The 26,586-nt window shown below is 39.3% G+C and overlaps 1 protein-coding gene across 1 annotated transcript in view; it reads right to left on the bottom strand.

Annotated features, from left to right (window-relative positions):
* The window catches only part of LIMCH1 (LIM and calponin homology domains 1), a 180,704-nt gene that overhangs the window by 116,818 nt on the left and 37,300 nt on the right, over positions 1–26,586 (bottom strand). The window lies entirely within an intron of this gene.

Raw genomic sequence — 26,586 nt, 5'->3', positions numbered from 1 at the left:
AGTCCTGAACTTATCGTCTTTATAGAATAGGCAAAGACAATTGAAAGCACTGGCATGAGTTACAGGCCCTCAGACACATGCCTCAATACTCCTGGTCATATTAGAAGATACTTCACATCAGCAATTCAACCATGAGGGTTAAGGGAATACAAACTCAGTGGAAGCTAAGGGTCCCTCCAGGTACACTTGGACCAGGAGGTACACTTTGCCTCACAAGCTCTTAACCCATCTGTGCTTCTTAGGGATGGACCACCTAGAAACCTTCCAGGAATCCCAATCTCTTCTGAGGGTACTGGATTCTACAAGCATGACTGAGCCCCCATTAATGAATCACTACTATGTTGACAATGTCTTCCCATTCATCCTCATATCATTCTCAACAGATTATATGTTCAGGGAAAATACTTTTTATTATCATCACAAAAGATACAAAAATAGATACATTTAGAAAGCACTGAACAGAAACAATACAAAGAAGAAAACAGTTTTAATTGTCCTGCAGGAGGTCTTCTCTTTACCCAGGCAAAACATTTAGCGGATGCTTATAGAGTTCTCATGGCTTGCATCCAGTCTTCCAGGAAGACCCTTGCTCTGGGTGTTGCTTCCACCATAGAGAACAGTGACTTGGGGACACATCTGTCATTATGTCCCTGTTTTCTCCTTGCCATTATATTCAGATATAAGACCCTTCCCCTCCTAGTTTCCTGTCATAAAGATAGCAATTTATAAAAACTGGCAAGTTTGGCACTGTCCCACAGGATTAGCGGATGCTTGAGTTTTAGAAATGCTGGTTATAGCTGTGTAGTCTGTGTAGACAGAGAGCAACACTTTTGAAATTGAAATGCAAATGCAAAGCCTAAAATCCAATCCTTCACTAAATTATAAACATATTGTTTTGTTCAATGTGAAGGAAGTTCTCCCATACTCTGAAAAATGTATCATAAGGGCACCAGTGGATAATCACATCTTGTGCAAATGCATAAAGTAGAACAAGGCACTGTGTTGCACTCATATCTTTGAAGAAACCACATGTAATTTGTAGTAAATGACCTTTAACCATTTAAAATATATCTAGTAATAGTAAATCATCTCTAATCTTGATCTGCTGGGACATGGGGAAATTATGACAATAAAACCATTAGCATTTGGGATGAATTATTGGTGGAGCATTTCAAAACTAATTTTTGTTTCATCTACAAGATACAATACAGAAAGGAGTAGGAAGAGCTACTTCATAGCAGCCTGACTCCAAGTGTTTTTTTAATCTGTGAAAAAATTAAAGAAAAATTATAGTCATCTTGTTCCACTCCTCAACACCAAATGTCCCAGACATGGAGATCAGTCTTCCTATGCATTTGTTGAAGACCCTTATTTAGCAGGGAGCAGTACTGAAACTGTCACCACAATTCAGGTAGGACTCAACCAGCCAAAAGCTGCCACATGAGTATTGCTGTTATTACTGATGATGTAGGGAGATTTCATACATAACTTCTGCCTGCACAAATAAAATCATGAAATACAGATGCACAGCTGGCACACAATTTCATCCAGTGAGAGGTACAACATACACTGACAGGAGGTGAGGAAAGACAGGAAGGGCCAGGAACAGTGCACATCTGTTTGAAAAGGAACTGGAAGTAAATGAGGCATGGCAAGGTTTATGCCTGTTCGAGATGATGCAGCTGCAGAGGGAAAACATTAATCACCTACAAGTCTCCTGATTTAGTCAATTAAAATGTAAAAACATTTCAAGAGAGAAAGGCTAGAAACTAAAAATAAGCACAAAGATGACATTTTAAATGACAAAGGTAAACATAAAATGGGACTGAGGAAAGCAAGAAGCTGGATCCACCTTTTCCAGAAGAAACAAGAGCTCAGTTGCTTGGCGTTTGCACATACACCTCCCTCTCTGCAGGGGCCACTTTGGGCCACACCCTCGTGAACAACTACTGCAGGCCAACAGGCCAAGCTGGTGCACATCGCTGAGATAACCTCTGCTTAGCACACCCAGAGCAGGAGGAGACAAGGGAACTTCAAGCAAAAGGACTGGCGCTCTCATATTTGCACACAAAGAATCCCACAAAGCAAAGCGCATACTTTACCCAAACTCCAGTAAAAATGAAAGTGCATGCATTAGCCACGATACCACAAAAATGCTGCACACATCACAGGACTGACTGTGTTCATGCTATTGATACAAGCAGTGGTCTGTTCTTACTAGCTTATCTTCCATCTCAGGAAATAAAATCCTCCAGTTTGCTGGATGAAACTCTGAAAACACTGACACACAGGGACTAAAGGATAGAATTTGCAGTGCTTCTACTGAGCTCCACTGGAAAAAAGGAAACTGTTCATCTGCAACTAGGTACAGAAAACTGCAAAATGGAAGAATAAATCTTTAGCCCATCAGCTTTCATAGTACAGAGAATTGGTGTTTAGAACTGAACCTGCACAAAACCAGTCATAAAAAGATGCAAGTCACTCTGTATGCTGTTTTCATAAAAGGAAAAAAGAAAAGTAACACCAAACCCCAAGATGTTAACCAAGAGGACTTTTGACACCTGGCCTTTCTTTGGAAGGCCAGGTTTCTAGACTGCCATGTCCTACATGCTTTAGAGACACAACCCCATCTTCCACCTTGCACTCTTCCCACTTCACTGGTACAGACCAGCACACTTAGGTAGTGCAGAAGGATGCAGGATAGATGGAAGAGTTCCCTATCCTATATATGCAATGGCAGCATATTGTAATTCTGCAGTGCAAGGGTGCCAAAGTCAGAACAAAGTAGCTTAAAGACAAAACACAAACTGCACCTTGCTCATGATTAGTAGAATAGCCTCCCACTTCTTTAATAAGTTCTATAAAGCGGAGTGGAAAAAAGCTGCATTTCCCTGTCATACTGGAAATTAAAAATAGAGAACAGAAGCAAAACAGTATAATTTATTACTGTGTGCTTCATTTATGAGAGGTGGCGTTGTTTTTATTCATCATCTGGATGATGTTTTCTTCTCTGTAAAAAGCTACAAGTGTTGCAACCAGGGCAATTATTTGAGTGTTGGATGCACTTCTCAGTTTCCCTGTCACTTAACAACAGAAAATGAACCTAAAATTAGTAATAAAAGTTTTTTATGGCAACAACTTTAATACATATTTGCATACAGTAACACTTCGTATATATTGTATTGTTGCTGATTAACTCTTTTGTTCTTTGCAGTTACACATGCTAAGGATGGCTGTCATCCAGCCACTAACCATTGCCATACTGTACAACTTTATTTTCCTAAAGCTTCAGTTTACATTGTTTTTCTTGCATTTTATATTGCTGCTGGTGCTTCTTGAGATGGAGCTTGCAAAGCCTCTCATGTCAAAACAGCTTAGGGGCATGAAAAAGAAAAGGTGACAAATTAGTGAACAGATGCTGGCCTCAGGTGAAATTTATCTAGGCCAACAAGATATAAGTAGTAGAATAAACACTTGGTCATCAGGGATAACACACTGAAAACACTTAGTTTCATTTTCTATGTGCACATCTGAAATTGTCATGTTATGCAGTGAAAAAAATTAGAGACACAGCAAGATGGGGTCTTTGTTTCTCATTACACGTTTTTGAGAGCTCAATGAAGCATGACCGTAAAGAGAGGAAGATTTTCAAAGAGTTTCATAAGCTGTTCATTTCTTTCCATAAGAGTACGCTGCCTTTCCATTTTGTGCAACCATTATTTTCCCCTAAATATCTTTTCTCTTAAATGAAAAATCAGGCTCTGCTACTTAACTGGGAAGATATAAAAATAAGGCTTAAACTGTAATAATCAAGTATATATATAGAAAGCATTGGATTGTACAAGCAACAGGGAACACAAACCACCAAAAGAAGCGTGACAGATTTTAGGGCATCAGGATTTGGCTTCTCTAGAGTAATGAATTCCTACTTCCCTGTTTCTGAGTTATAATCTGAGCTAATAAGATGAATATGCAAGTTAAATTCCATTTTCATACAGCATAAGGCAAGAGATTTCTGAACTAAACAACCCTAACCAGTTAAAGCCAGCTTCACCTTTGCAGCCCAGAACATTGCTGTGACAGTGTGATGGAGCCTGGAGACCCTTCACTGGCCCCTGGTTCAGCCACCTATCGATCATGCAATGTCTCTGTCTGCAAAAATGGACACAACACATCATCTAGGCATGAGTTCCCTCCCTCTTATATCACAGAGGCATTTAAATTGCTAAAATCATAGCAATGTAAACCAGTCCCAGTAAACCAGCTATTTCATAGCAATGTGAACAGCTTTATTACAAATACTAGGAAGCTAGTTGATTTAGTCCAGAGAAACCTGAAGATTGCAAGAATGGAGTTTTCCAGGGGCAACAACCACTGGTCTAACATACCTGTCTTCCAGGAAAGCTGAATAATGACAAGCACTCTGCTCAAAGCCTTCCAAGGCTTTACAGTATTGAGGCAATTTACTACTGAAATTAGTAATAGAGCAAACAAATATATGTAGTGTGTAATTCTACTCTCAGAGACAAAACCAGCATGAGCTCAGAATGACTAATGCGGCCAGCAATGAATCACCTGAAATTCTGTGATGCAGAACTTGAAAATTTAAAGAATATATGGGAGAATGAGAGGAGACTTTACACTTGGGTGTAAAGACTAATCTGCAGAGAAAGCACTTCACATTATTTTTAGGTCTTCTACTTCCTGGTCACTTAAGTTTAACTGCAATTTGCAAAGTTAACTACCTGACCTGAAGTCCCTTTTGTTCTTTTCATCTGGCTATTCACCCTCATATTATTCTTTAATGAGACAAAAAGCTGACTCGCTTTTTTATACTTCATATAAACTTCACTTTTTCTAGCAGCAGTAGAATAAAATAGCATTTTCTCTCCCATTTGCTTTTAATTCCCTGCTGATGAGGTCAGCTGACAGTTTGGTGTCAACATATAGCGTGGAAGAACCATATCCACTGATAAAAATATCCACATTTCCCTTTGTTGGGCCCAATTCTAAGTCCTCACTAAAGGAATAATTTATTTACTAAGGGCTGCTACTCACTGCCTTTTGTTTTCCACGAAGGGAGCAACAAAACCACAACAGCTGGAGTTTTTTTTTTAACCTTTGTATAGATTAATGAGGACATGATCCTATGAATGGGCACCTATATTTAAAGTGTAGACTAAACTTGCTTGGTTAGTACTTTGTTTAGGAGACATGACAAAAGAAATACTGAAAGAGGAGTAGATACCACTACCACCAGCAGCTATTACCCTACATAATGGTTTAAAACTAAGTCTGGGAAGATTTTGTCCTTGCTAAACCCTGCCCACCACCAGAGCTTTCCACACTGAAACTCTGCATTGCTAACAGCAGTATTAAACATGCAGGGTTGCCATACGCTGCTTGGATTTATGATCTTGCAGAGCCGTGCATATTTCTGCCAGGACATCTGGTAGTATAATCCCGTTTGGCTGGCAAGCTGCTAAGCAGGGTTAAAATTTAATGATAGAGTAAAATCAGCTTCCTTTTCATCTCCTCTCTCTAATGCTGTTTGTATACATTTCCAGGTGCATTGCCAGATATTGCAGCCTTCCCTTTGGGGCGGGGTGGGGCAGAAAACATTTCAGTCAAGGCTGAACATTTTATGAAGAAAGAGAGCAAAGAGCAGGAAGGGAACTTAAAAGCGACTTCTGTCAGATTTCTCTTGGCTGCAGTACATGCCCTGAAAGCTTCACCTAGCATCAGGTCATCTGTTACATCCAATTTGTATTTGACAGTCAGTAGATTGGCATCGCACTGTTGTTTTATGGGCAACCAGACTCTTATCTCTGGTGTTATCGAAATTAGGCACCAGATGACAGACATGACCAACCACCCTAGGGTGTTTTTAATCAATTGTTCAATTTAGGATTCTTTTTATTGCTATTAAAAAAAAAAAAAAAGAATAATTAAAAAAATTTAATCCCTTATTTCCTAAACTGTGGGATTCATCATCCCTTTCTTAGTTTTAATGGCAATTAAAGAAGGGGAGAATTGTAGGGTTTTGTCACGGATTTATCAGTAAAGTGTTCTCCTACTTCTTCAGTGGGGAGAAGGCAGATGAAGCTCTATTTCAGGAAAATAATTTGTATTTGGCGGAAGGTACATCTTACCATAATGGTACATTCTTTAGCTGTTTGCTCTTTTCTATAAAAACAAGACCCCATGCTGATGTCACAGGAGCCGAGATCAGAGGAGCACACACGATGTGAGGTCAACAGGTAGAAGAGACCAGAAGACAAGCATGCACCTCATCAGTCCAAGGCCCTCATTTAATCTAGTCCTGTGTGTCTGGAGAGTCTGGCCTTACTCCCTACACTGCCTGGAGAAAGCTCCCTGTTCAGCTGTCCTTTATCTCCTGCAGAACCTATCCCGCCTCGGGGTGAACCAGTGCACAATGGCAGTTCCCGCACCTTTGACGGGAAGAGGAGATGAGTAGTAATTACTATCATGAACACCCTTTCCCAAGGTCTCACTTTCTTACCCAACCAGGCTAAATAAGCAGTCTGCTCACTGACAAATGAAAGGCTAATTAAAGTTATCATGAATTTGCTTTTTGTGTGATTCACTGGGCCTTTCCATGGACAGACAAGCATTCACACTGCCTTTTATTGCACCTCTTCGGTTACATACGGAAAGAAAAGTGTATACAGGGAACTAGTCTCAAAAGCAGAAACTGTTGACTCAGCTCTCATTTTTTCCCTAACTAATCCTTCTTGAAGCTGGAATCAGTACTGGTGGAGGTAGACTACTCAGGCTCTGGCTACTGAACACAGAGTAGCTGTCCCACCAATACCCATTTGCCTCACATTTTATCACCAAGTCAAAGATGGTTTTTAGCAAAGGATGGGAGAATTTTTTTCCTTTGTCTCTGGCTGATTGCATTAGCAACCATCCAGCAGAGCAGGAAATTGGATTTCTGGCCATCTCTAAAAGAGCAAGCATTAAAACAGACTTTTTTAATCCTTTGACTCCTTTTTCTAGGTCTAGTATCCCATGTTCTTGAAAAAGTGCTCCTCCAAGATTTATGCTAGGCTGTATCATCTGTATGTTGAAACTGAAGCATCTGTTAGTAAAACCTTCTAGTTTCTCTTCTCCAGCTCTAGAAAGTTTAGACAGTCCTGAATCAAAAGTGTTTAAAGCTCTGTCAGTTACAGCTGCAGAGGCAGAGCAAAACACAACACAGGCAGCACACCCCTCCTTGAACTCAACATCTTGTCTCACCCTCAAAGCAATGAAGAGATCAACAGCTCTGTAGGAGATGATAGGATCACTGCAGTATCTAGATTTGCTAATCCCACTTTACACTGCTTTAACCTATTTTACATTAGTCGCTGCGTTTATATTTTACAAGACCACTGCACTGCTTCTTGGACAAGCTGTTTTTGACACCAGTGTGTTTCTTTCTGCCAGGAATATGCATCTTGGCAGACAACCTTAAAACTGCACACATTTAAAGCTGCAGAGACAGGAATACAAACATATGAGATGCTCCAAGTTAGAGAGGCCCAGCACTAGAAGCACTTCAGCCTGTCATTAAGCACTGTCAGAGACTACCAAAGCTCAGTACTGAGATTTTGCAATGAAAAATGTCTGGTAGGAGACACTAGCTGGCCTTTTTGAAGAAATTAAGTGTTCACTTGAGCAAAACAATAATAAATTTAACCATCCATTTAAAGATGACACTCAGTGTCTTAGATCTCAGTGAAGACTCTGAAATGCCAATGATGAGCATCAGTAGGCACCAGTTTACCGTGATGCTTTTAAATTTAATACCATCAAGTTCGTTTCAAGGCAAGTCCACATGTAAAGTGTCCCATTTACAGTCTGTGCCATTTAAATATATATCTCTCTCTCTCTATGTATAAAAGTATGGCTCAGAAAAGCACTTAGGACTTGATTTTCCAGACAATAAGCCCAGAGCAAGCAAAGCAGGAAACTGTCCACAGGGAATAGAGATGTGTCATACAAACACTGCTGAAAGGTGTAATTCTATCTGCTATCAACTCTGCAAAACTTTGCTCCTTTCAAACAAAAGGGAAAGAGGTAAACCACAATGCTTTTGAGAACAATATCTGAGTTTCTTGGATGTTTTTCTGTACTCTGGGTCCTCTCTTGGCACATTCTCCAGCAGGAACAGGTCTGCGTGCCATGGTTTTGCAGTCACTTGCAAACAAACCACAGAATTACCAGCAGGTAGTTCTAAACAGGAAAAACAGTGCATTAAAAAAATCACAGATGGAAGAAAAATGATCCACTTTCCTGCAGAAACGAGGCTAATCTTAATTCAGTCATACACTTTTGAGACCTTTATTAATAACTCTTTGGAAGTAGATCTACTTTGTCTCTGCCTCTGTAGAGACAGAGTTAAGGAAAAGCATTCCCACTCTGAATACTTTTCCAGCTAAGCCAGTTTTTAAACAACACTTGGCTACCAAGCATGGATAAAACTAGACTCACAAGAATTTAGGAGGGCACAGTCAGGACAGCTGATCCCAACTGACCCAAGGGATATCCCATAGCATATGGATCACGCTCAGCAACAGAACCAGAGAGAAGGCTGGTGGGGAAGCTGCTGCTGGGGGACTGGCTGGGCACTGGCAGGTTGTTGGTCAGAAATTGTTTTCTGTTGCAACACTTGCCTTTCTTGGGTTTTATTTATCACTCTTTGTTATTTTCCTATTCATTAAAATGTAGGATTATTTGATTTCAATTATTAAATTAATCTTATCTCAGTCCATGAGTTTTCTTACTTTTACCTTTTCCAATCTCTTCCCCTCATTTTCCTGCAAGGGAAGAGTGAGTGAGCAGCTGTCTGGTGCTTAGTTCCCAGCTAGTATGAAAACACAACACAGCCACAAAAAGAATTCTGCCATAAGTGAATGAAACCACCAGAAGCTAAATAGAAAGGTATGGTGAAACAGAACAACTATTTCTCTCTAAATTATGATGACATCACAAGCAGATAGAAAACCCACTGCAGCCTCCACTGGAAGAAACTGGTTTTCTGTTCTTCCCAACTCTTCTCCATGGCCCCTTTGACCCAAATCCTGAAGGAGGGTGAGAGACCAACAAAAGGGAATAATGACCGCCATTAATGCTCCAGACAAGAGAAACACTGCAGAACAGCTAGAATCAGCTGATGTCTTAGAGCACATGGACATGAGATGTTGGTAGACTTGACTGCCTATCAATAGAAAAGGAAGTACTTCTATAAGATTTCAAATCACAGCTTACTCTTGAAAAGACACTTCCAAGAGCCATCAGCATCTTAAGCAGAACTAAGAACCTCTATTTATTTCTCTGTCCTCCTCCTCCTTCTCCCAAAAATTACAATTTTCCCCAATTAAAGAATGTTTAGACCTATCTTTCAACAGATTGCTCCCACAGGAGCTAGAGATCTTGCAGTGCATTATGAGTATCAGATTGAAAGCTATTTTTCATTCATCTGATTTAGCTGGAATAGGGCAGTTACAAATAACAGTAACAGTAACCAGTAAGAGTTTTCTGCTAAATGGAATTCATAAATCAATACTGTTGTCCTCTGCACTGATAAACATGCCATTCACAGATCTCGAGCATCAAATCAAGACCTATTTACAAGGTTGCCCCTGAGACAAAACCCAACAATGTTACACAGGGCAAGTTGTTGCTCTTTTCTCTCCTGCTGCTGCAGATATAGGAAGCCTTTGTTTGGAGGACACAGAAAGCAGAGGGAGAAAGGGAGGAGGATTGATGATGCCTACAACAATAATATACACTGCTCTTTTCTATTACTAGAGCACCTGCTGCCTCCATCAGTTCAGGCTCATCCATTATGCAGCACACCAGCCCTGCCAGTTCCAGAAGCACCAGCTCTGAAGACATGACAGACCTGACCAGGAAGCAGGACACAGAACAAGCACCTCTCATTATCAGATCAATGAACTGCACTGGCACTCATTCTCTGCCCTGTTTATTGCTGGCTGAAACAAATACTAGGAACAATTAGATTAAGCATCTTGTTCAAATATAGTCAGAGCAATAAAAGAAATTTGCCTTCTACAGAATTTAACAATTTAGCTTTGCAGAAGATAAATTCCTGAGGAGGAAAAAACCCCCTGACAATTATTTTAACTACTATTACTATTATTTTTACTCATAGTGGAAATCATGTAAGGTCTAAAATGGACTGAAAGGAATGCAATTATTTTACCATAATGCTTTAATAGTAGAAAAGGAGACTAATGAAAATATGCTTAACATTTCCAATCTAAACAATAAGAACTGCAAGTTTCAAAACATTTGCTACATTTCTACAATTCCAAGAAATCTTTTCAGTTGGCCACTTCCCTGACAGAATCAGACCTGTCCCAAGGACATTTTCACTCTTTCTTACCAATCCAGAGTACCCCACTCATGTCAAGATGGCAACTCAAATGCCACGTTAAACGTGAAGCACTGGCAGGAGTCAACATTGAAAAGCATATTTAAATATCATCAAAGTTGGATTGCAAAGCACTTTCAACAATTAGTTACTTTACAGTTTTCACATGTCAAAATGAGAGGAAAAGGTATGGTTGACTGAAGTCCTTTATCAGCACATTGGTTTTCCATGTACCTCCTGACACATACACTCAGCAAACTCCTTCTATTTTGAAGTTAAAAAAATCCATAGAACTTGAAACTTATCATTAATTAACAATACAACTATATAAAAAGGGAAATATTTTAGTTACTTTCCTAAGTAGGTTGTTTTCAAATTTTATATATTATCAAATAGATTAAAGCAAATAAATATCATCAACTTTCTCTGTTCCTCTTTAAAAGCATATAGTACTGACAGTGTTATGTAGCACTCATCAGTAACACTGTTCATGCAACCATGGGCGAATACTGCTGTTATACAAATTGGAAAATGAACCAGAACTGTCAGAACAAGAATTCCTGCCTAATCTACAAACAAAGTTATACACAAAGAAAAAGAAAAAAAGAAAGCAAACCCTACAATTTATTTAAGTAATCCAGATATTCTGTGTATTAACCACAACCCTCTTTTGAGAAAGCATTTACTTATAGGAATTGTATTTCTCTCCTGTTGTTTTTTAATGTGACAATGTATCTGCATGACAGCAGGAGCTTTGTTGTTGAGTTCACATGCTCAAACAGTTTGTCAATCCTGTCTGTGTGCAAGTGCACCAAAGCCATATTAAAACCTGAGATAACCCCTCTGATGTTTTAAAAGGGAAAGCTCAGGAAGAACCTAAAGCTTCTTTCTCTGGCTAAAATTAAAAGTGTCTCTTGCAATCAGCTGACTTTATTAGGTGCAAATTCTAAACCTCTCGTGCTAAATATTGCCCAGCTTAGACTGGAAGAAGCAGTCACCTACAGCAAGCTACCAGGAACAGCTGTTTGATAACAACCTGTCATCTGGAATTAAGGGCAAGTGTTTAAGACTTCCCATGAGAGGGGGAAGAAGAAAAGAAAAAAATACAAAAAAGAAACTTAAACAAGTTTACTTACTATGAAAGCATTATTGACACCTCCCTGAAAGTTGGGCAGTTTCACCTTAACAGTCAGTCCAGTTTCTGAATGTTTGCTTGTTTTTCACTCTGTGACTAGGGGCTCAGCAGAATATCAAAGGGTTTGTATGGAGTTGGAGAGGCTGCTGGAAACTCAAAGTTATTTTGCCAAGACTGAGATATTTGCGACCACCACATGATTTAACTGGGCCAGGTAACCTGTCTTAAAGCTAATTTATCTTCTGGTATCAAGCCCACCATTGCTGGTTTTGTACATGATGAGAGGCAACAGGTATCTGAGTATGAGCTGTCTCATTTTAGCCAAAACAGGAATATCAGCACACTATCCAACCATCTGTTTTTACCATACTCTCTCTCAAAGTTGGCCAAATAATTTTAAGTCCAGTACTTTTGTAGTGTTTTGCATACTCTGCACTCTGACTCCACATTTTAAAAAACTGCTAGAAAATTTCTTCCAATTAGCTTGAAATTATACTTGTTTATACAAATCATTACCTTTCAAAACACCACTGATTTTTACTGCTCAGCAATAAAACGAGATATTTGATGTTAAAAGAAAGAAAGTTAATTTTCCTGCTGCCTCAACACTTGGTGGATGGCAGAGGCAAGTGAGCACAAGGAAGAGAAGGAAGAGAACCAGTGCTAGATGCTTTAATTCCATAGTATTGCATCCCATAAATTTTGTGCATTTCCCTTTCAGATGAATTTCTCTGGTTTCCTTAAAGTTCTGACTTGGACAAAAATAGGAGAAGACACATGAGGATAAAAATAAAGTTGCAGACAGAAAGTACTTTATGCATTAGGAGCTACACATAAGTGTGTTTGATGTAAGTTAACTCCTACAGAAAAGCACAGCTGCTGTCTCCAAGAGTTAGAAATCCCATGTTCGTACAAACTCTAGCAACATAAGAAGAGGCCTCACATCACTTATGCAAGTGATTTCATTTTTATCTCAATGAGCTGACACCACATAATGCAAAGGCATTTGCATTAGTACAAAATTATCAAGTTAAATAAACTATGTCTCAAGAGCTAATTGTCTCTTACTGCCTGTCTGAAGAATCCTTATATAATGGAACAAAATCGGATGTCTACTAATATGAAAAAAACAGATTTGACATCAGAAAAAATAACACCATTTTTGTATGTTTCACATCCAAACCACAAGCCAGCAAGTATTCAAATTTTTTCCAAGACTAATAAAAGTTAAATTACTTTGCGGTCTTTGGTTACTGGGTTAAAACCAGATATACTGCTTTAAAACTTTGTCTTTATGTAGCTGGGTTTAAAATTTAAACCAGACAGCAAATGCAAATAAACATTGAGACATTTGAAGCTGGGTTTTGAACACTGTTCAGCACCTCTCTATCTAAGTCTGAACCATCTTTTGAGCCATTTCACAAAAGTACATTCCCTCCGTGATTCAGTTTTGCCATTCTGTCCCACTCCCTCTCCCGCTTAACTCTATCCAACAAGATTCCTTTTGGCCACTTGTTAGAACAACTCGAGCAAGATTCTCAAGAGACAAGCACCAGATTAAATGATCTTGTTTTTTCTCAGTTTACTGGCTTTCTTTTCTGCTTCAGATAGCAGGGGAAGAAGGAATGGCTCTGTAAAATCAAACAGGCAAATTAAATAGGAAATACACTGTCCCTTGCTACATCATCTACAGACAGTGATGTCTTTTGCAGACTTTGTATGTAGAAGCAGGCCACAACATCTATGTGCACAAGCCTGCCATTTGCATCTTCTATAACATTTTGCAGGATAACCTTTGCAAAGCTGAGCAGAGGTGCTAAGATAAAAGGCAAGGTCTTTTTCCAGACTCGACCAAGGAAAGTCAGTGACCAACACAATCACACAGCACCCATTACTCTTGTGGTTTATTCTTACGAAATAAACTCCACGTGGATAATGAAAAAAAAAAAAACAGTAAAGAGAAAGACTAGAAATCCAAACTGATGCATTTAGATGAGCTGTCAGAACACTGTGTGGAGGAGATAAAACCAAAACCGAAAACACAAAGCTTGTTTCAATCTATTCCTAATGCTAACTCATGATCTCTTTACCAAAATTGCCATGACCCTCTTCAAACGGCTCTGGTTTGCTTTGCCACACATGTAGGATTTTTAATCATTTCACTCTTGCTGTTATAGTCACAGTAACATGTTCACTCTGGTTTATCCCGTTTTCTACACTAAGAATAGAAAAGAAGTATTTCCACTCAGGAGAGAAAACTAATGTCTAGATAAATAACCTTTGAGCTTTCATTCCAGTTTCTCGTTAATTTTGAGTTAGGCATGTGGTATTTGATCCCAAGGTAATAACAACTATCCCAGCTTCTATTAAGATTAGTGAAAACTAAGCCATTCAGTTCTCAACAGGGAGTTAACTGTGCCTTGACCAGTTCAGCTGTTTGCAGACCATTTCTGTATCAGGGTTAGAGAAGGTGCTACCTCTGCAGCTAATAACTCCCACGCAGGGCAAGAAGGCTGAGACTTGCTGCTTCTTTCAAATGCCCTAAAATAAACAAACCTTTTTGTTCCTTCCCCTTGTAGTAACAGAAGTGACCAGATGGGAAAAATCAAACAAAGGTTTTCCTGATTATATCCATTTTATTATAAACAGCTGTTTTTCTCCAAGTCATTGTTAGATCTTACACAATTTCTTGATGGTCTTATGCACAAAGGTCTATCAACAATCATTTTTATATCTATGTATATAAAAGGCTTTTAAGTCTTCATATTGTTGATTTGCATTCATTCATCAGCTCAATACAAACAACCACTTAGCAAACAAGATGATCTCTACAACCAACACATTTTTCAGGTTTTATCAGTTTGCAAATTCACAGAGCAGCCTCCCAGGGACCAACACTTACATGTCTCACAATCAAAACAAACAACATCTGCAGTCCTCAGAAGATACTTAGTAAACAAAACAAGGTGTGTGCTGACTGCAACATTAGCATAAACAAATACCATTTAAAACATTTTTCCCATACTTTAGAAGTCAGAACTGTTTCCAGATTCTCAGGAACAAAACGCAACCTGAATCTCTGCTCAAAGTCACCTTAATGCTGGGAGATCAGCCCCTAAAAAAGGACTCTGAACCAGTACCTTTCAAAATTTAAAAAACCAACAATTTGACATAATCATCAAACACGTTATTAATGAGGCTGTTTGCAATTAGCTTGGAAAAAAGAAACATCAGCAATAAACCTGCCAGATCTTAGGCTGACTGCAATCCCAGAGCATAGGAGAGAGCTGAGAAATATTGGCAGAGCCTCCCAGCATAAAGGCTGAGGATGTGAGAAAGGGAGAGGAAGTGGAAAGTGAAAGGGTGATGGTTTCCCAGCCCCTTCCAGGATTTTTGTCTGCAGAGTATCTGTACGTGTTACGCTGCTACCACACCAACTGTGTGTGGCTCGTGTCCATGTGTCCCTGTGACTGAACAGGCCCTGATGCACACGGCGGGCAGCTGGCTCCAACCAGAACCTCCACCCTCACCAGTATCAGTGGCTGCCACATCTAAGCTGCGTTAAGTAAATTACAAACATTTAATTCTATTTTTATATTCACTGAATCTTTAAAAACCAAGTAGCAAATTTAAAACGCCTGAAGAACTTAACTGGTTTTGAACACTGAACAAAACCTGTACTGAAGATTTTTGAAGGAAGCTGCAAAATAAAAACAAATGTAAATTTTAAAAATGTGTTTGGAAACATTTCAGCTGCTTTTCTTTCTAGTATTTCACATGTAACTATCTGTGGTTTAGCTAGGAATTTTTTAATATTCATTTGATTCAATGAACAGATGCCAAAGCTTCATCTCAAAAATCTCTGTAAGAGTTTAATTTATTTTTGAAAAGGGGGTAATAGGTTTTAAATATCTAACTCTTCTTCAGAAAAAAAGCCCAGAAACAAAACTCAGCCAAAGGTCAGGCTTGTTAAACACATACATCTATAAAATTCAGATCAAAACACTGCTTCCTGTAATTAAAATATTTGCCACATTTCCCACTGGGCTCAAAAATCAGTCCTTTTGCTATTGAGACAGAAGGGGAAAATGAACTCTTTTCTAAAACTAAAAGTTTAGAAACATCCAGCTGTGCAACTTCAGAACTACACAGAGCCACACCAAAGATACGTGTGCCCTGGAGAGGTCATCCTCCTTATTATTCATATGACCAAGGGATGAGATAAAAACAGTTATCTGATCCAAAAGTCAGGAAATACAATTCCCTGTTACACTCTTAAGCCCAAACCCACATTCCAGCAGCTCCACTGCTGGAGCAGCCCAGCACCACCCAGGGCACTGCTGGAGACCTTCCTGAGCCCCTGTCACGGCAGCACCCAGCACCATCAGCTCCTGCCAGTGCTCCCCTTCCCAGTGTCACCACCAGCTGCTGAAAGGAGCTTTGCAGTCACTCCCAACCTGACTGTCAGGCCATTAAGGAATCCCAGAGACAAGTGGAACTCAGCAGGAGGAGGGCAAACATTACAGCCAAAACAAGCTCCCCTGGAGTTATGATGCCTAAGACACAGGTATCCAGGTCCAGTTTGCATCTCAGCCACAAGTTGCTTGGTTAGACAAAAATATCAACATATCTATTGCATAACACAAACCCAGCTTCTTGGCCAGGATTTTCAATCTCTCTTTGCATGGGGATATCTTTTTGTTTGTGGAATTTTTTGGGGTTTTATTTTTTTCATATTATATTTGAGGTTAGCTGTTTAATTAGCGTATTGTTTAACAAAACAAAAGTCCCTCTCACCAGGTTTAAAATCTAATTCTTTTTCTGGACCTGTCTCTCATGTAGTACAGTTACTTTACACAAATCAGGCTACCCAATTTGAAGGTATACTTACATATTAGAGATGGAGGCACTCTTGACAACAAAAAAACCCTGTTCAAATCTGTCACACTAAGCAGGATACACAAAGAAAGGAATGTAGGAATCTTGGACTAATAATTCTGTAAAAACATATGCTAAATCTCCTCAAATGTGTTATTAATTAAAAATAAGTCATTTCTGAAAATTGAGTAGTTATTTGGAAGTTCCCCAAAACTACAGAAACAAATAGAAAGCTTTCTCTACAGTTAAAAGTTAAAATTTCTTTCCCTACATAGAGTACAGTGATCATTTTGTTTTAAGAAATTAATCTATGATTCAAAACAAACGACTCTCATTCCTGAGGCTTTTACTAGTTGTGCAGCTAAAAAACAGGCATGCAAACAGCACAAAATACATTTCATGTACCAGTTTGCATTTGCCACTCAGTTACTCTCTCTGAAGATGAGCTTTTCTCTACTTCGCAAATCAGAGACAACCAGTAATCACTAATTTTTTCCTCACATTTTCCTTCCTCTCTGCTCTCAGAAAAATTCTCTCCTTTTGCAATAGCACTTTTCAGTCCTTCAGAAAAATACACAGAATTCAATTCAGTAGACTCTTAGATCAAGTCACAGCTGATTACAGCATCTTATTTATCCTAGTGTGTCTGGATACAGAGAATATTCTGGTTAACCTGTTACATAAAATGCAGTAAGCTGGAACCAAGAGATGTAATGGCAATCTGCACATTACCTTTTGAAGCAAATGCCGTTCCAATGAGTAAAAAAGAACATTAATATAAACATTTCCTCCTCCACTACCATGGCAATATTTCTTTATCTTGCATTATTCCCAGATGGCCACTTGCGTCATTGAGGGGCTCTACTGGAAAAAAATCCCTCATGCTTGAAAAGTCCCGTAAAGGCCAAATAATTTCTGTCTGAAAGTTGAATCAAACATCTCAAATTCAAAATATTTGAAGTTTATTTAAAATCAAATTCAATAGTATTCAAATATTTTTACATTAACTATTGGCAAGAACACCTCTCAACAGCAGTGGTCATTCTTCCCTTAGTAAATCCAAAGACAAGCACTCCAAAAATAATAATTCAAAATATAAAGAAATAACTTAAGCAACTTCTTCTGTAACTCTGCTCTAGGCTTCTGCACTCTCAGGGAGCTAGCTCTGACATATATTGACGCTTTGTTTCATCAACCAGAAACCCCACACAAGCAGATATACTGATGCAGAATAGCCTGAAATCACTTTAGCCTGTCTTTGAAGGAGACCACAGGAGGATGCATAGCAAGCACAGACCACTGAAGACCATGACTCCTTGCTAGTTCAATGGCATGGAAACCAATAAACAGCTTCTTTCTGTATCAGCATTAGATATGGATTTATTACTGACTCTGTTAAGAATTGAATTCTATTCTACTTGAAGAATCTCGTACTGAACTAAACGAGCTTTTTTAATAAAAAATTACTGTTATGCAATAAATAATTTAGTCTGCTGTATGTGTGAATTAAAAACTAGCAGCCGTCTAAACCAAGTGTTTCATGCAAAGACAGCCACCAGCAAAATGCCAAGGCCACTAAGCCACAGGATTAAAACTCACACATTTCAACTGTAGCATGAAAAAATGCCCCCAAAACTTCTTGAGCTTTGAAATACTACAAATGAAGAGATGATACAGCAGAATGCATCATCTGTGGGAGTCCATTTGCGTAACACAGGATTTAACAGGTTTTAAAAAAAAACATAACACCAACTAACCACCCAAAATCAACAACTAAAAAACCCCCATCAGTATGCTACGAGAATTTAGGAGGTCCAGGGGATTAGCACACCCTTGAATTTCCTCGTGGTCCTTGAAAATCATGCTGCCATCACTAGTGAAGAGGCCACGTGCCCGATGCTAACTGGGCCCGGTGCCGCCCCTGCAGCACCCGGCCCCCGCCTGTTGGCCCGGTCACCAACGGGGAAACACAGAGGCCCCAAAATGTGGGCACAGGTTCACCACAGACACCCCAGGACTGTTCACAATTTACTGATGGTCATCTGCTGGTGAATGCAGAAAAGCAACCTTGAGAGCCTGGAAGAGACTGCTTTAAGCTGGCAGCAGGACAAGGAACAGAAAAGGGCACTTGGTCCAGCCTAGGAAAGAAACATCATCCACATCACACAGTAGACAGGCCAGGGACTGTGGGCAAAAGGACAAGATCGTCTCCAGGCTCCACATCTAATGAAAAGACAGGATCTCCAGTGTAAGTGTGAGACTGACGTGAAGGAGCTGTCATTGCAGTGCTGGAGCTGTGCACCAGTTCCTGCTTTCCAGCAGCTGCGAGGACCTGCCTCTGTGCCTGTGCTCCCTGCCCCTGCTCCTGCAGCCGGCCCTGCCACCCCAAGGACACAGGACTGGCTAACCACCCATCCAGAGCCAACACATGAGTGAGTGTGGGTAGTGTTCTCCTCAAAAACTCTGCACTGGAGTTGACTGGAGTTTAACTTTAAGGCCTACTTGTTCAGAAATGGCATCTAAAATGGTCCTTCTGAAAGCAGATTTGAAAAAAACTGAGGTACATACAAGTTTCTGTCCCTTCCTGCCTATCCCTTCTACACCTTTAGAAGTTGAATTTAGTTAGTCTGTGTTTCCAACTGGAGTCATAAAAACCTTGTGCTGCACACTCTTGTGGTAAGGGAGAACATTTCTCACAGCTGAATATACTCTGCCACTTTAATTGCGAATGACAAAAATAGAAAAAAAAAGGGCCACATTGTTCTTTTTGTATCTTATGCAATTCTTATTTCTCCCTGAATTTCTCTGATGACCAATGAACTTGGCAAAAAGTTCTGGTGGATACTTTACCCCTCTATTCAAGTCCATAACTTGCAATTTACTAAAGCAATTATAATTGGCTTTGGGAGATATGAAAGGGTTGCCGTGTATATCTGCGTGACTTGCTATTTGTCCCAGGGAAAGAACAGTAATAGGGCAGAATTGCTCCCTGCAGTACAAATGAAAAGGAAAGAATATCTATTTAGCAATCAAATACATCAGAGATCCATGTTTTTCACATGATAACCTTGGTTCAAAGTTATTTAAAAAACCCCAACAACCAACAAACAAATCTATGCACGTTTCCCTTTTGCTTACCCTTCAGAAAATGTTTGCTAATGCATTCTGTTTATTCCATCTCCGACAAAATCCAAGCACATAAAGACAAATATCTACGTCTTCATTTCCTACATTCATGAAAATCATATTTTGTTCATTTCAAATAGATAACTAGTTCCTCTGCCTTAAAGATACAGTAATTTGTATTCAAATGTTATCAGTCCTATTCTCTCCATCTTAATGCGTTTAAATTTTTGATTTAATTTTTTTCTCACCAATATGGTTTCACCTAGTTATGATACCTTAAATATTACCTGAAGCCAAAGCAACATTTACTTCACTCCCATTCATTTAGTGCTAGCTTTCCCAAATTCATGAAGGTGGCTGTCTGATAAAACAGACAGGGCTCCTTAACAGAGGCCCACCAAGCCTTCAGCTGCAGACCATGGAAGTCAGCGAAATTTCCAATGCCAAGCCAAAAAGAAATATCTTTTCACCTTCTTGTCAAACTATCAGGTTAGGTTCCATATTTTGCAAACAATTTTGCACAATTAGTATGTCACCAGCATGCTTTTGTTCTATTACTTGAGGGGCAGTACAAAACATTTCTAAATTTCAAATTGTCCAGCAGTATCTCAGCCTGGCTAGGTATACCCCAGATTCTCCAAAGTGTTTACTTAGAAGGCAATGTTGTAAAATGTACTCTGGCACCTTCAACCTACTTTTCACACTACAGAGCAACACTAAAAGGATTAGAGGATTTTACCAGGATGCAGAGATGTTTACCTAGGAATCAGCAGCAGCAGGATAAAAAGACTAAAGCTGTGCTCTGTGTGTCTGTGCGTGTGTTTTCATCCTTCTGAGCCTCCTTTATTTATGAAATTAATCATCCCTAATAGTAACTTCCTAGTGAATCAAGCTGCTCTTGACAACGTGGGAAAGACTAGCCTTAATCTTAAGAATCTGTGATATTCCACACTAAGTGGATGCCCTTTTAATAATTACTAACTCTTCCCTTCACCAAACAGACTGGGGGTGGAGGGTGAAATGTGTTGCTCTTTTCTTCTGCATTCAGGCAGTTCTTCTGGAGGAATGCTGAAGAAACACCATCCATCTCATCAAGCTCTCAGTCACATCCTTCTCTCAGGCAAAGTCAATTGTCTACACCTGCTTTAGCTTCCAAAATAAACACTAAACATATCTCAGGTAAGGATGTTGTCTAACACTAGTAGTGTCTGTAAAATAATGGAATTGATTCTGAGTATTATCAGCTTCATTTTGTATTACATGTTTACACTACCACTCTGTTGATGCATATAAAGGACAAGGTATACTTCCTGTATAAAATCTGTCATTTGGCATGTAGCACCAACTACTTCATTCAGGTTTCTCCAATTAGCAGTATTACTCTCCATCCAATTAAAAGAACAGGGTATGTTTAGTTTATGGACTATTCCAGCACACTAAATAAAAAATTTTTGTAATCAGTAAGAAGAATGCATAGAGCATAATATTTTGCGTTATGTGTGAAATTCTAGATCATTAACCTTAAGAAGCAAGGTCTTTCACACAGCCTCCCTGGACAGCGCTTCAGACAGGTCTTTCTTATCCACACTAAAAGTAAATTGGATCATCACCTCAGAAAGCAGCCTGCCTACTAGGGAAACAAGTTGTCAACCACACATATGAGCATCAGCCTATTAATAGACAAAACCACAGTTGCAAGGCAATAAATACTGTTCTTTACAATTCATGCTGATTACAAGTAAATATAAAAGACAAAGACTATTTCACCTCCCAACAATTCAAAAGCTAGTTCATTGGTTGTTGAAAAGTCTTACTGTGTGAAGAGTCAGGAAATGAAGGGTAAGAGCAAGATAAACTGAAAAGCAAATGCCCTTGAAATATAATTTCAGAAGAAATGAAAATTATATTCGGAATTGGAAATGGGTATGTAATCAATTTTTACATATACCTGAAGTCTTTAATAGCAGTATACTTTGAATTATATTTCAGGGATGGCCTATTTCTGGTTTCCCATTACAACCTGTGTTAATAATTCTTCAAAGAGCCTGGGGCCAAGACACCACCTCCTCCTACATGGAATACATTACACTGTAATAATTATACATACACTCATGAGTTCTGTTTTGTACTTTTTTTTTTCCATTCTTTATCAAAAGATTCTCAAGGCAGGACCAACTGCTAGCTCACCCAGAGAAACTGTTTCCACTCTTAACTCATTCAGCCTCCTGTTCTTGAGACTGCTGAGCTACATGATTGTTGAACAGTGAGGAGCATTTGGAACCAGGAGAGTTTTGAGTTGAAGGACAACACTGACACAGGAACAGGCACAGTTGTAGATGCAATCACTGATACATGTTTAAAATCTATTTTGAGTTTTTCATCCTCTCTAGACTTGCATGATGAGGTCTCTTCAAAAAACTATCCTCGTGCTGACAGCAGGCCACATCCATACACAGCAAGTTTCCTCTCATGCCTACTGTAGACCCATGAATTTGTGCAGTGCTCTTCTGTGTGCCTGTGCAAACTCTGAACTGCAACACACTGGTTTTTGTTGATAGCATCTCAAGTCTGAAATTCAGAAATGAATGGAGATACAATTGTGCTTTGGGTTGTAAAGCAGAGTCTACCCACTGCAGAGGAAGCTCTAACAGGTTAGTTAAGCTAACAGGACCAATACAAGGCAAGTAGTTATTTTTCTACTATCTGAACTCACATAACTGCTCAGGGGTACTGAAATATAATAAAGACAAGGATGAAAACTCAAAACAATAAATTAACAAAGCTATTTTCAGCAACATGTTTAGATACTATGCAATAATCCTGGAGTGAATACACACACCAACTAAAAATTAATACTGATCAGCTGCCCTAGCTCTATGCATCTTACACATTGAAAGAGAAAAAGACTGCAGGAAAAAGAGAGTCTATGATTATGTAGGTAAAGATCACAATTTATTCTGCATCTTAGAAGTAAGACCAGAGAGGCAGACTACATACTAACACCAGTTTTTAAGTGCTTACCTTCAAATTCACTCTACTTTTTTTACTACTGCGATGCAAGTTATGTAGAAATATTAAATATACAAAGACCTCTTATAAATGTAACACCCATATTAGAATGTTCATTAGAAGTTAATATTAGTAGATCTTGTTTGAACCGTGGCAGAATTTGAGCACAGAAATCTGAAGTATTCAATAAGCCCTAACAACTGCAAGAAATTCAATAAGCTGCAAAACCTGCAAGCTAAATTAGGCAAATGATTAATTCTTTGTAAATCCTTTGAGCGCAGCTCCTGCATACATACACATAGCCTCCCAAATTGTTTCTGAATGAAGGGCTTGATTCTAAAAAAAAAGTCTGAAATAAGCACACATTTCTGAGAGTTGCTCTGAAATGCCAAGTGGGCATTCCATGTCTAGAACAGGTAGTTTAGATATTTAGAAATGTAAATATGAGCTACCAAAGAAATCCTCAATTCAAAGAAAAAAGCAGTTTTTCTTCATGAAAGACAAAAGTGTGATGTGCAAACACAGGCTGGATTGCCAGATCTTAGATATCTATGTTTCTTAGAACAGGTGGTTCAGACAAATTCTGCTACAGGCAACTTTAAAAGTTGATTGTAGGCTTTAGGTTAATAGAAATGATGCACACAAATTATGAACCTCAAACATTTACTAGTCACAAAATCAAAGCTGTGCTTGAGCCAAATGGCAGTAGAACAGCTGATGAAGTACATACCTTCGATGCATTTTATGTCCCATTTTGTAACAAACAAAAATCAGTATATGACATCACTGTGGATCAGTTGTATATGAAATCACTAACCAATCAATTGTGAATCAGTTTACACATAAAAGTGTGACATCACTTTTATGTTTTATCAAAACAGGTTACAGTAGGCACCACATTCCCTCAGATTGATGTTTTGGCACTTATTCACAGTAGAGAGGATTGGAGAATCACAACCTATAGAAAAATTTACATGAAGATGATTGCATAGACCAAAAAGATCCTGACTATGCAGGCCAATGTAACTAGACAATCAAAAGTCTTCGTTGCAAAGCTCCACAATCCAGCTCACACAAGAACTCTTGGCCTCATCTCCCAGATTCTGAAGCTGACAGACTGAATGCTCTGCTCTGCTGTTTGAAGACTGCTGAGAAAAATCTTGCATCTTTCACTACTTCATGCTTTTGCACTAGTCATCACCCAACACATGCAGCAGCTGGATAAACAGAGGTTTGCACTGAACAGAAAGATTTCTTTTGATTTGCAATTGAAACCATTACTGGACATAACGGCTCACCCAATATGGAACCAATAACAGTTTTAAATGTCAGGCATCAAAGGAGTCTAAGCACAGAATCCAGCCTGAGTTCTGGCATTTATGCCTCTTAAGACACATATTCAACAGAGAAATACTTCCCACTTTTACACGTATAAGACTTCTCATACCTGTGTTGTAGTCCTGACTAAAACAGGATCCAAAAACAATACTAACCCTAAACAAAGAGTTAAGAAGGGGGGTTTTTGTTTGTTTTGTTTGGGTTTTTCCATGAGGAAGCAATAATCCTCCTTAAAAGGAATACAGTCTCTTCCCATTTCCTTTTTTTCTGGGGTTTTACTACATACCTCATGGACAACTATGGGCACTTGATAACTTCAACCACCTCATTCTCAATTAAAGGCTTACAGGCTGCTTGTGGACAGAAGCCAGAGAAACCATGTTCTGGTCTTTATGGTCTTTCTTATCATCTCTTTCTGACTCACAAAATAGGTGTCCCTAACAGAACCAAGATGTGTAAAGTAGCTGTGAACCTATACAAGCCCAGCTAATGCTAACTACATAAAGTCATGAGAGAAGTGTGTCCGGATGGCTTTCTGTATGGCATGGCATAAACAATCAGATAGATGCATTATGTACATCTTCATCTGCATTTAAACAAAAAACAAAACAAAACAAAACAAAAAAAACCCAAAATCAAAAACAAAAACAAAAAACCATACCAAACAACCAAAATGAGCTCAGCAAAAGACACTAAGTCCTGCTAAGTCCTGTCACTGTGTATAAGGACTAAAATGCAATGCAAGGCCATGGCTGTGGACACCTGCAAGATGTACAGTGAAGCAGAAAGCAAAATTCAAAGTACTAGCACAGTGCATGTAAAGGAGGCTGGGTGACTGCCAACAGGAGTAAGGGAAAAACAGCAAGCATGGATCTCAGATGAAACAGTGTTAAGTATAGTTGTATGTGGCTGGATGGCTACTGATGTATCAGCCAGGAAGACCGAAAACTTCCTGACAGAGAGCTACACAGCCATAAATCTAGGCAGGTGCCTACAGAAAGACACAAAGAATGGAAGGACCAGCCTTGGTCACAATGTGCATGTGCTGAAGAACACCAGTAGAAAGTGGCCACCAGCTGAACTTAACAGTTACTAAGCAGTGGTCTTTCTGTCCAGTCTGTTTTCCACCTATCCAGCAGACTTCAGTCAATTGTTTTCTAACTTGTCTTAAAGAACACTATGGGAGACAACATCAAAAATGAAGGAAAAGAATATTCACTGCACTGTCCTCAGCCACTGAACCAGTTACCTCACCACATAAGGCAAGCAAGTTAGCCAAAATTTACCTGTGAAAATTCAAGTTGACTATTTCTAATCACCTCCTCATTCTTCATATAGCCTTAAACAGCTTCCAAGATATTCTGTTTCTGCCATAATCTTACTGCAGACAAAGGTTAGGCCAGTCCTCCTGTGTCACTCTCCTTGAGATCTGTCTCTTACAGGATCAGTCCTACCAGTTTCCTGAGCAAGCTGATGTCTGCTCTCCTGAAGTCCAGTTGGTTCCATTATCTTTCTTTTCACTGACAATCTTAAATGTCATAATTTCACAGCTGCAGCTGCCAAATCTGTCATCAACCCAAAATCTATTCTTAATTACACAGTAGTAGTGGCTCTGGCAGAACAGCTCAGCTAGTCAGCTTGTTCAGCACCAGTGTCAAAAGACTCAGAAACCACCACCAGGGATATGGGCTGCAGCTTCCGGCCAACAGTTTCATCACATGGAAAACCATATTTTTGCCTAGGATCTGGTGAGCTGACAGTCAGACAGCACAGCACTCTAGCTTTGCTCTTCTTTCATGATGCACAGAGGAACCAGCTTTATGGAGTGTTTCCGGACATAACTTCAGCCATGATTTCCATAAGGGTCCAATATACTTTTAGCAAACATCCGAATTCTTTGGAGGCTGAAGACCTTAATTAAAGTGCATCAAGAACATGCACTTATATCAGTCTAGCTTTTCAGAATTCTTAAGAAAATTAAAAGAGAAGAAATGAAAGAGGCAGTCATGGAATTTGACAACACACTCTTTGTTCATCCTTTTGAGAATCTCAATCTCTGGCACACACAGAATTTTCAGAAGGATTTGACTGTCACAGAGGGAAACAGGGTCCAGATGCCCACTGCTCAAATAACAGAGCCAGTGTAGAGTTGTTGGCAGAGTTCTGAAATCACTTAGTAGGCCATCTCCTCTGCTTGGATGGACACATATACCACCATGGGTCACACAATCATGTTTGAAGATCCTACAGAAGGCTGCAGCATACATAGTTCGCTGATCTGGGCCTTTGTGGACAACATGTTTCAGCTTCTCAGGGGCTTCTGCTCTCTTCAAAGCTGTCTTATCATTAGCTAGAAGCAGACTGTCAGGAGACATGCACACTCCTTTTCCAAAGTGGCTTCATGTCTGTTCTTTCAATAGTCCACAGTACAGGTCATTCAGCTGAAGGGAGAGGTTTGCCAATACTGTGTTTCCATCAATACTTTTCCCACCTAAATGCTGGCACCCCTAGCCATACTTTGAGCTTACTTTCCAAAGCAAAAGAGCTGTATGAGAGCCAAAGGTGAGAAATGAAACTTCATACCATACTCAGTGTGAAACATCATATGAAAACTCTGAATCATCCAGTTTGAAGTAGACCCAACAGAGACATACACACCTCCAAGAGGACTTCTACAGCAGCTATGCACAGAAAT

Source organism: Prinia subflava, chromosome 7, assembly GCF_021018805.1.
Source record: "Prinia subflava isolate CZ2003 ecotype Zambia chromosome 7, Cam_Psub_1.2, whole genome shotgun sequence".
Lineage (NCBI taxonomy): Eukaryota > Metazoa > Chordata > Aves > Passeriformes > Cisticolidae > Prinia > Prinia subflava.
Note: the sequence above shows the minus strand (reverse complement) of the source record. Positions and strands in the feature narration are given on the sequence as shown.